Source organism: Bos mutus, chromosome 15, assembly GCF_027580195.1.
Source record: "Bos mutus isolate GX-2022 chromosome 15, NWIPB_WYAK_1.1, whole genome shotgun sequence".
NCBI lineage: Eukaryota > Metazoa > Chordata > Mammalia > Artiodactyla > Bovidae > Bos > Bos mutus.
This window is the reverse complement of record NC_091631.1, coordinates 72,800,565-72,811,022: the sequence shown is the minus strand read 5'-3', so window position 1 is coordinate 72,811,022 and position 10,458 is coordinate 72,800,565. Positions and strand designations below refer to the sequence as shown.

The window sequence follows — 10,458 nt, the reverse complement described above, 5'->3', positions numbered from 1 at the left end:
TACAGCATCGGACCTTGCTTCTATCACCAGTCACATCCACAACTGTGTATTGTTTTTGCTTTGGCTCCATCCCTTCATTCTTTTTGGAGTTATTTCTCCACTGACCTCCAGTAGCATATTGGGCACCTACTAACCTGGGGAGTTCCTCTTTCAGTATCATATCATTTTGCCTTTTCATACTATTCATGGTGTTCTCAAGGCAAGAATACTGAAGTGGTTTGCCATTCCCTTCTCCAGTCGATTGCATTCTGTCAGACCTCTCCACCATGAAACCCAAGTAAGACGGTAGGTGTTGCAAGAGGGCATCAGAGGGCAGACACACTGAAACCATACTCACTGAAACCTAGTCAATCTAATCACACTTGGACCACAGCCTTGTGTAACTCAATGAAACTAAGCCATGACTGTGGGGCCACCCAAGATGGGCAGAACAATACACTAGAAGGAATCAATAGCAGAATAACTGAGGTGGAAGAGTGGAGAAATGACTGCCACATAACAAAATACAGAAAAAAGAATGAAAAAAGAAGAAGAAGAAGAAGAAGAAGAAGAAGAAGAAGAAGAAGAAGAAGAAGAAGAAGACAGTCTAAGAGACCACTGGGGCAACATTAAAGGTACAAATATTCATATTATATGGGTCCCAGAAGTGTAAGAGAGAGGAGCTGAGAAAATATTTGAAGAGATAATAGCTGAAAAGTTCCATGACATTGGAAAGGAAATAATCAACCAAGTCCAGGAAGCACAGAGTACAAGGCAGGATAAACTCAAGAAGGAACACACAGAGAGACATAGTAATCAAACTGACAAAGATTGAGACTAGAGAGAACAAGATGGCGGAGAAGTAGGTGGATGTGGACTACTTTTCTCTCCATGGATACATGAGAAATACACCTTCAGACACAGAAGTGCATGCAGAACACCAGCTGAGAGTGGACAGGTGTACCTGACCAGTGGAAAAGAATATATAGAACCACGCAAAACTAGGTAGAACAAAGGAACTTGGGGAAAAACAGAAGTGTTAGTAGGACTGGACCTGCCCTCAGTGGGTGGGGGAACTGAAGCAGGGGTCTGATCCCCACATTGGGGCAATTGTCTGAGTCAGAGGAGAAACATTTAAGTGAAACAGCTGATCTGTGGCAGCCTAAATGGAATGAGAATCAGACAGTCCTTGCCACAGCCATACATACGCTGGACAGGGACACAGGTTCCCTGGAAGGTGCAGCAGCTGGGAGCTGGAGTTCAGGGGTTGTGGACCAATCCTTGGGCAAGGGCTGCTGTTGACTGTGGAGAAACGGATTGAGGGGATATGAGGGAGGAGATTGTGGTGGGAAATGCCTGTGGAGGAAAGCCAGGCAGCCATGAAAGCAAGGAGATACTGCTGCGTCATACATAGGGGGTGGAGCCATCACCATAGCCTCTCTCCCCACAGGCCAGCAGCCATAGCTGAACAATAGGGAGGCTGGCCCATCAATCGCCTGAGGCACTGAACTACAGAGTAGGACCCCAAACAGGGTGTCCCCTTTACGTGTTTGATAAGCTGAACTACAGAGTAGGACTCCAGCCGGGGGGCACTTCTATGTGCCTGATGCTCCAAACAACAGAGAAGGACCCCAGGGAAGGGAGCCCTCTAAGTGCCTGAATGGGCGGAGCTACAGAGAACACTCACTAAAGAGGCCTTCTGATTGCCAGCTACAAGAGGCTTTAAAAAAGACTCTCATAGGACCATAACTCCTGCAGCAGAGGCAGGCCGTGTCCCTGCACACTTGGCGACACCAGGGTCCCTGCAAGCCAAGCAGCTGTGCCACCTTCATGCTTAACTTTCACTGGGGCAGAGCTGCCACAGGCAAAAAAAAAAAGTCTTACATCTATGTGCACAGGGTCATTTTGGTCCTGTCTGACTCTTTGCAACCCTGTAGACTGTGGCCTGCCAAGCTTCTCTGTCAGTGGGGTTCTCCAGGCAAGAATACCTGAGCATATTGGCCAACACTGGTTACCATACCCTTCTAGAGCACTATATTTCCTGCTGCCCTAGCTGCCAACTCCCCTGAGTACCTGGTGTTGCCAGAATCCCTGCAACCCAAGCAGCTGTACCACCTCCACCCCTGCCCCTCACAGGGGCAAACTCGAGTCCTCCAGGGCAGCCTCAGCAGCTAACCCCAATGGATGACCCACATACAGAGGTGGAAATAAAACCACAATTAAAACCCAGGGGCAGTGGGACTAAGCAAAAAGACCCAAAACCTTACCACCAGCTGTACAAGCTGCAGATTAAACCCACACAATCAATTAGGCAGACTCTGTGTCTATGGCATTTAACAAAAGGTCATTGAGAGTGCCCACAAGAGAAAATGCACTCGTTCTGATAGATGTGGACATTAGAGGCAAAAACACAGAGTACTAGGACCCGATTAGAATCTGAGCTGCCCCTACAATAGGTCCAGAGATCAGCACAGTGTTGGAGGGCATCCTAGGGAGGTGAGGTGGACTGACTCCCAGCGATGGAAAGGACTCTGACAGAAGAAATTCAAGAAAAACATTTATTATTCTTACATTTTGACTTGTTCTGTAGATTCTTTTGGATTTTTTCTTTCTTCTTCTTTTTTTTTTTTTTTCTCCTTTCCCTCCCACGCCCCGCCCGTCTGTTGTAGCTGTTGATTTTATTGGCACTATGGAATCTAATTAAGCCTTTGAGCTTTTTCTTTTTCTTTTCCTTTTTTTCCACTCAGTCACATTTTTTATTGTTGTTATAAACGTCTGCCTCTACATTGGGCTTTTGCAATTCTGGGGAGTTTTCCTTTTTTTGTTGTTTGTTTCTTTTCTCTTTTTTAATTTTTTAAACCTATTATAATTTTCTCTATGTTTATTCCTTCGTTTGCTTTTCCTATTGTTCTTTTCCCCTTGCAGTTAATCTTTAATGTATATAAATCTTATTGATCTACCTCTATTTAACTTTGCATATCTATTTTTCTTTCTATTCTTTCTTTCCTTTCCTCTCAATATAGTGGCTTTTTTTCCCCCATTGCTTTATTCCCCAATTGGCACCTTGCTTTAGTTTTGTTTTCTAGTTTGTGCTTTAGTTAGCTTTGTTCTGGTAGACACAATTTTTGGTTTCTTTTGTTCACTGGGTCAATCTATTGTACTTTTTTTTTTGTTGGGTTGTTTTGATTTTGCTTATGGGTGTATATGTATATGTGTATGTTCAGTCACACTTTTTATTGTTGTTATAAACCTCTGTATCTATGTTAGGCTTTTGCAGTTCTCTGGAGTTTTAATTTTTTCCTCTTTTTTCTTTGTTCTTCCATTTTTGTTTTTTCTTTTCTCTTTTGTTATAATTTTAACTTCTAATTTTTAAAATCTCTTTTATTTTTTCTACATTTATTCCTTTGTTTGACTTTCCTACTGTTCTTTTCCCTTTGCAGTTAATCTTTAATGTATATAAATCTTCTTCATCTACCTATATTTAACTTTGCATATCTATTCTTTATTTCATTTCTTTCTTTCCTTTCCTCTCAACAGATTTGTTAGTTTCATATTCATTGCTTTATGCCCTACTTGGCACCTTGCTTTAGTTTTGCTTTCCATTTTGTGCTTTGGTTAGTTTTGTTCTTAACTGGATATAATTTTTTATTTCCTTTGTTTTCCTGGTCAATCTATTGTACTTTATTTTGTTGGACCATGTTGACCTTGCACATGGGTGCATATGTATATGTGTATATTTCATTAATTTAAATATTATTTGCATGATTTTATAACTGCCATTTGTCTGGGGTTCATCTTTGGTTTCTCCCGTTTGGATATTTCTTTTAATCTCACTTAATGCCATAATAAACCATGTGTGGAATCTTTGTTCCTGAACAGATATCAAGCCCCAAGCCTTTGGAGTGGGAGCACTGATGCCAAGAACCTAGACTACCAGAGAACTAACCCTAGGGAATATCAAATTGTGATAACTCACACAAAGGAAACCACCTGAATACAAGACCCAGAGTCATCCAACCACCAGTAGCACCCTGTGCAGGACGCCTCATCCAAAGAACAAAAAAAACAAAAATACAAACCCAATCATCAGCAGACAGGATTGCCACCTCACTCAAACTTTTCTATCAGAGGAAAAACAAACAACAAACAAACAAATGAAAATTCAGCATGAATCTCACCCTATACAAAGCTTACACAAACCACTAGACCAACCTCAGGAGGGCAGAAAACAAAAGGAAGAAAGAATTCAACATTTAAGCCTGGGAAAAGGAGACCTCAAACACAATAAGTTTAAAAAAATAATGAAAAGGCAGAGAAATACTACAAAAATGAAGGAACAAACTAGAAACACAGAAGTCCAAATAAATGAAGAGGAAATAGGCAAACTACCTGAAAAAGCATTCAGAAAAATGATAGCAAAGATGATTTTAAAAAAAACCTTGAAAACAAAATGGAGAAAATGCAAGAATCAATTAACAAAAACCTAAAAGAATTAAAGAATAAATATGCAGAGATAAACAGAACAATTACTGATATTAAAAATACAGAGACAAACAACACAATTACTGAAACTAAAAATACTCTAGAAGGAACCAATAGCAGAATATCTGAAGCAGAAGAACAAATCAGTGAGCTGGAAGATAAAATGATGGAAATAAATTCTGAAAAGCAGAATAAAGTAAAAATAATGAAAAGAACTAAGGATGGTCTCAGAGACCTCTGGGACAATATCAAACCACCAATATTAGAATTATAGGGGTCTCAGAAGAAGAAGAGAAAAAGTAAGGGCATGAGAAAATTTTTGAAGAGATTATAGTTGAATATTTCCCCAACATGGAAAAGGAAATAGTCAATCAAGTTCAAGAGGTGCAATGAGTCCCATGCAGGGTAAACCCAAGTAGAAACATGTCAAGACACATACTAATCAAATTAATAAAGACCTAATACAAAGAAAGAATATTAAAAGCAGCAAAGGAAAAGCAAGTAACATACAAGGGAAACCCCATACTCTTAACAATTAATCTTTCAGCAGAAACTCTGCAGGCCAGAAAGGAATGTCAGAATATATCTAAAGTACTGAAAGGGAAAAATCTACAACCCAAAATTACTGTACTTAGCAAGGATCTCATTCAAAACTGATGGAGAAATAAAAAGCTTTCCAGACAAGCAAAAGTTAAGAGAAATCAGTACCACCAAACCAGCTTTACATAAATGTTAAAGGGACTTATATAGTCAAGAAATACAAGAGAAGGAAAAGGATTTACAAAACCAAACCCAAGCAATTAAGAAAATGACAGTAGGAAGATATATATCAATAATTACTTTAAATGTAAATGGATTAAATGGTCCAACCAAAAGATGCATACTGGTAGAATGGATACAAAAACAAGACCCATGTATATGCTGTCTGCAAGAAACCCACTTCAGACCTAAAGACACATATAGACTGAAAGTGAGAGGATGGAAAAATATATTCCATGCACATGGGAAGCAAAAGAAAGCTGGAGTAGCAATCCTCAGATCAGACAAAATAGACCTTAAAGAAGATTACAAGAGATGAGGAAGGACATTACAGAATATCAAGGGATCAATCCAAGAGGAAGACATAACAATTGTGCATATCTGTACACCCTACACAGGAACACTTCAGTATACAAGACAAACACTAACAGACATAAAATAAGAAATTGACAGTAACACAATAATAGTAGGAGACTTTAACACTCCACTCACACCAATGGACAGGTCATCAAAACAGAAAATTAATATGAAACACGTCTTACATCATACATTAGAGTAGATGGATCTCATTGATATATTCAGCACATTCCATCCAAATGCAGAAGAATACAACTTCTTCTCAAGAGCACATGAAACATTCTCCAGGATAGATCACATCCTGGGTCACAAATCAAACCTCAGTAAATTTAAGAAAGTTGAAATCATATCAAGCATCTTCTTTGACCACAATGCTATGAGACTAGATATCAATTACATGAAAAAAACTGCAAGAAGCACAAGCATATGGAGATTAAACAAAATGTTTCTAAATAACCAACAGGTTACTGAAGAAATCAAAAGGGAGATTAAAAAAATTTCTAGAAACAAACGATAATGAAAACAACAATTCGAAACCTATGGGATGCAGCAAAAGCAGTTCTAAGAGGGAAGTTTATAGCAATACAATCCTACCTCAAGAAAAAAGAAAAACACCGAATATACAACCTAAATTTACACTTAAAACAACTGGAAAAAGAGAACAAAAACCCCACAAAATTAGCAGAAGGAAAGAAATCATAAAGATCAGAACAGAAATAAATGAAAAGAAATGAAAGAAACAATAGTAAAGATTAATAAAACTAAAAGCTTGTTTTTTGAGTAGATAAACAAAATTGACAAACCTTTAGCCAGACTCATCAAGAAAGAAAGAGAGAAGAATCAAATCAACAAAATTAGAAATGAAAAAGAAGAGGTTACAACAGACAGTGCAAAAATACAATGGATTATAAGGGACTATTATAAACAATTATATGGGAATAAAATGGATAACCTAGAAGAAATGGACAGATTCTTAGAAAAGGTCAATATTCCATGACTGAAGCAGGAATAAATAGAAATTATGAACAGCCCAATTATAAGCACTGAAATTGTAGCTGTGATCAAATAAATATCTCCCAAAAAACAAAAGCCCGGGACCAGATGGTTTCACAGGAGGACTCTATCAAATATTTGGAAAACAGCTAATGCCTATTCTTCTAAAACTTTTCAAAAAATTTAAGAGGAAGTAACATTTCCAAACTTATTCTACAAAGCCACCATCACCCTAATACCAAAGCCAGACAAAGACAACACAAAAAAAGAAAACTACAGACCAATATCACTGAGGAACATAGATGCAAAAGTCCTCAACAAAATTTTAACAAACAGAATTCAGCAACACATCAAAAAGCTCATACACCATGATCAAGTTGGGTTTATTCCAGAAATGCCAGGATTCTTCAATATACACAAATCAATCAATGTGATACACCATATTAACAAATTGAAAGATAAAAACCATATGATGATCTCAGTAGATGCAGAAAAAGACTTTGACAAAATTCAGCACTCATTTATGATTAAATCTCTTCAACAAATGGGCATAGAAGGAACCTACCTCAATATAATAAAGGCCATATATGATAAGCCTACAGCAAACATTATTCTCAATGGTGAAAAACTGAAAGCAGTCCCCCTAAGATCAGGAACAAGATAAGGGTGTGCACTTTCACCACTAATATTCAACACAGTTCTGGAAGTCCTAGCTACAGCAATTAGAGAAGAAACACAAATAAAAAGAACCAAGATCTGAAAAGAAGTAAAGCTCTCACTGTTTGCAGATAACATGATATTGTATATAGAAAACCCTAAAGATACTATCAGAAAATTACTAGAGCTAATCAGTGAACTTAGCAAAATTGCAGGATACAAAATCAATACACAGAAATTGCTTGCATTTCTATATACTAACAATGAAAAATCAGAAAGAGAAATTAAGGAATCAATCCCATTCACCTTTTCAATGAAAAGAATTAAATATCTAGGAATAAATTAGCTAAGGAGACAAAACAACAGTATACAGAAAATTAAAAGACACTGATGAAAGAAATCAAAGATGACATAAGGAGATGGAGAGATGGAACCCATGGTCCTGGGTAGGAAGAATCAATATTGTGAAAATGAGTATACTACCAAATGCAATCTATAGATTCAATGTGATCCCTATCAAATCACTAGTGGCATTTTTCACAGAAGTAGAACAAAAAAATTCACATTTGTGTTTCATTTGAAACCACAAAAGACCCTGAATATCCAAAGCAGTCTTGAGAAAGAAGAATGGAACTGGAAGAATCAACCTTCCTGACTTCAGATTATACTACAAAGCTACAGTCATCAAGACAGTATGGTACTGGCACAAAAATAGAAATATAGACCAATGGAACAGGGTAGAAAGTCCAGAAATAAACCCATGCACCTATGGGCACCTTATTTTTGACAAAGGAGGCAAGAATATACAATGGGACAAAGGCAGCCTCTTCAATAAATGGTGCTGGGAAAACTGGACAGCTATATGTAAAAGAATGAAATTAGAACACTTCCTAACACTATACACAAAGATAATCTCAAAATAGATTAAAGACTTAAATGCCATAAAAAGGAATAAAAAGCCATAAAAAGGAATTCATTTGAGTCAGTTCTAATGAGGTGGATGAACCTAGAACTATTATACAGTGAAGTGAGTCAGAAAGAGAAAGATAAATATCATATTCTAATGCACATATATGAAATCTAGAAAAATGGTACTGAAGAATTTATTTACAGGGTAGCAATGGAGAAACAGACATAGAGAATAGACTTATGGACATGGGGAGAGGGGAGGAGAGGGTGAGATGTAAGGAAAGAGTTACATGGAAACTTACTTACCAAATGTAAAATAGATAGCCAACGGGAATTTGCTGTATGGTTCAGGAAACTCAAACAAGGCTCTGTATCTACCTGGAGGGGTGAGATGGGGAAGGGGGAGATTGCAGGGAGGTTCAAAAGGGAGGGGATATATGTACACCTATGACTGATTCATGTTGAGGTTTGACAGAAAACAAAATTCTTTAAAGTAATTATCCTTCAATAAAAAAAATAAATGAAAAAGAAAAAAAACTTACAAAGATTAATAAAAAGGTATAATATAAAAAGCAACAAGGGAAAAATGACAAATAACATAAAAGGAAATTCCCAAAAGGTTTTCAGCTGATTTCTCAACAGAGACTCTAGAAGCCAGAAGAGAATGGAATGATATATTTAAAGTGGTGAAAGGGCAGAACCTATAGCCAAGTATACTCTACCCAGTAAGAGTATCATTCAGATTTGAGGAAGAAATCAAAAGCTTTCCAGAAAAGCAAAACTTAAAAGAATTCACCACCACCAAACTAGCTTAACAGTAAACACTAAAGGAACTTCTCTGAGCAGGAAACACAAGAGACGGAAAAGACTTATAAAAAAATAAATGCAAAACAATTTAAAAAATGATAATAGAATCATACATATCAATAATTACCTTAAATATAAATGTATTAAATGCACCAACAAAAAGATATACTGGCTATGCAGGATGAAAACATGTACATGTATGCACTTCCACTTACCACATCACTCTACTTAACCCTTCTAATTGTATGCAATTATTTTATATTGTTAGGTTAATCGTTTCCATTATGGCTTGCAATTGTAATTATCTTTTTATTTTTTGTCTGTTTATTGACAATGGAAACTGATAAACATCTTTTAATATTATGATTAAGGAAATATTATTCATTTTAATACTATTGTGTCTTGGTTGGTCAACAGAAAATAATAGAATTCGGTATCACTAAAACAGTCATTTAATAAAAATCTATAGTAGATTCAATGCAATCCCTATCAAGCTACCAATGATATTTTTCACAGAACTAGAACAAATAATTTCACAATTTGTATGGAAATACCAAAAACCTCTAATAGCCAAAGCAATCTTGACAAAGAAGAATGTAACTTGAGGAATCAACCTACTTGAATTCAGACTATACTGCAAAGCTACAGTCATCAAGACAGTATGGTACTGGCACAAAGACAGAAAAATAGATCAATGGAACAAAATAGAAAGCCCAGAGATAAATCCATACACCTGTGGACACCTTATCTTTGATGAAGGAGGCAAGAATATACAATCTCTTTAACAAGTGGTGCTGGGAAAACTGGACAACCACTGTAAAAGAATGAAACTAGAACACTTTCTAACACCATACACAAAAATAAACTCAAAATGGATTAAAGATCTAAATGTAAGACCAGAAACTATAAAACTCCTAGAGGCAAACATAGGCAAAACACTTTCTGACATAAATCACAGCAGGATCTTCTATGACCCACCTCCCAGAGTAATGGAAACAAAAGCAAAAATAAACAAATGGGACCTACGTAAACTTAAAAACTTTTGCACAAATAAGGAAACTATGAGCAAGGTGAAAAGACAGCCTTCAGAATGGGAGAAAATAATAGTAAATGAAGCAACTGACAAAGAGTTAATCTCAAAAATATACAAGCAGCTCATGCAGCTCAATTCCAGAAAAATAAGCGACTGAATCAAAAAATGGACCAAAGAACTAAACAGACATTTCTCCAAAGAAGACATAAAGATGGTTAACAAACACATGAAAAGATGCTCAACATCACTCATTATCAGAGAAATGCAAATCAAAACCACAATGAGGTACCATCTCATGCCAGTCAGAATGACTGCTATCCAAAAGTCTACAAGCAATAAATGCTGGAGAGGGTGTGGAGAAAAGGGAACCCTCTTACACTGTTGGTGGGAATGCAAACTAGTACAGCCACTATGGAGAACAGTGTGGAGATTCCTTAAAAAACTGGAAATAGAACTGCCATATGACCCAGCAACCCACTGCT

General features: G+C 36.9%; 1 pseudogene; it reads left to right on the top strand.

Annotated features, from left to right (window-relative positions):
* Positions 1 to 517: 517 nt before the first annotated feature.
* The window catches only part of LOC102286013 (latexin pseudogene), a 92,873-nt pseudogene continuing 82,932 nt past the window's right edge, over positions 518 to 10,458 (top strand).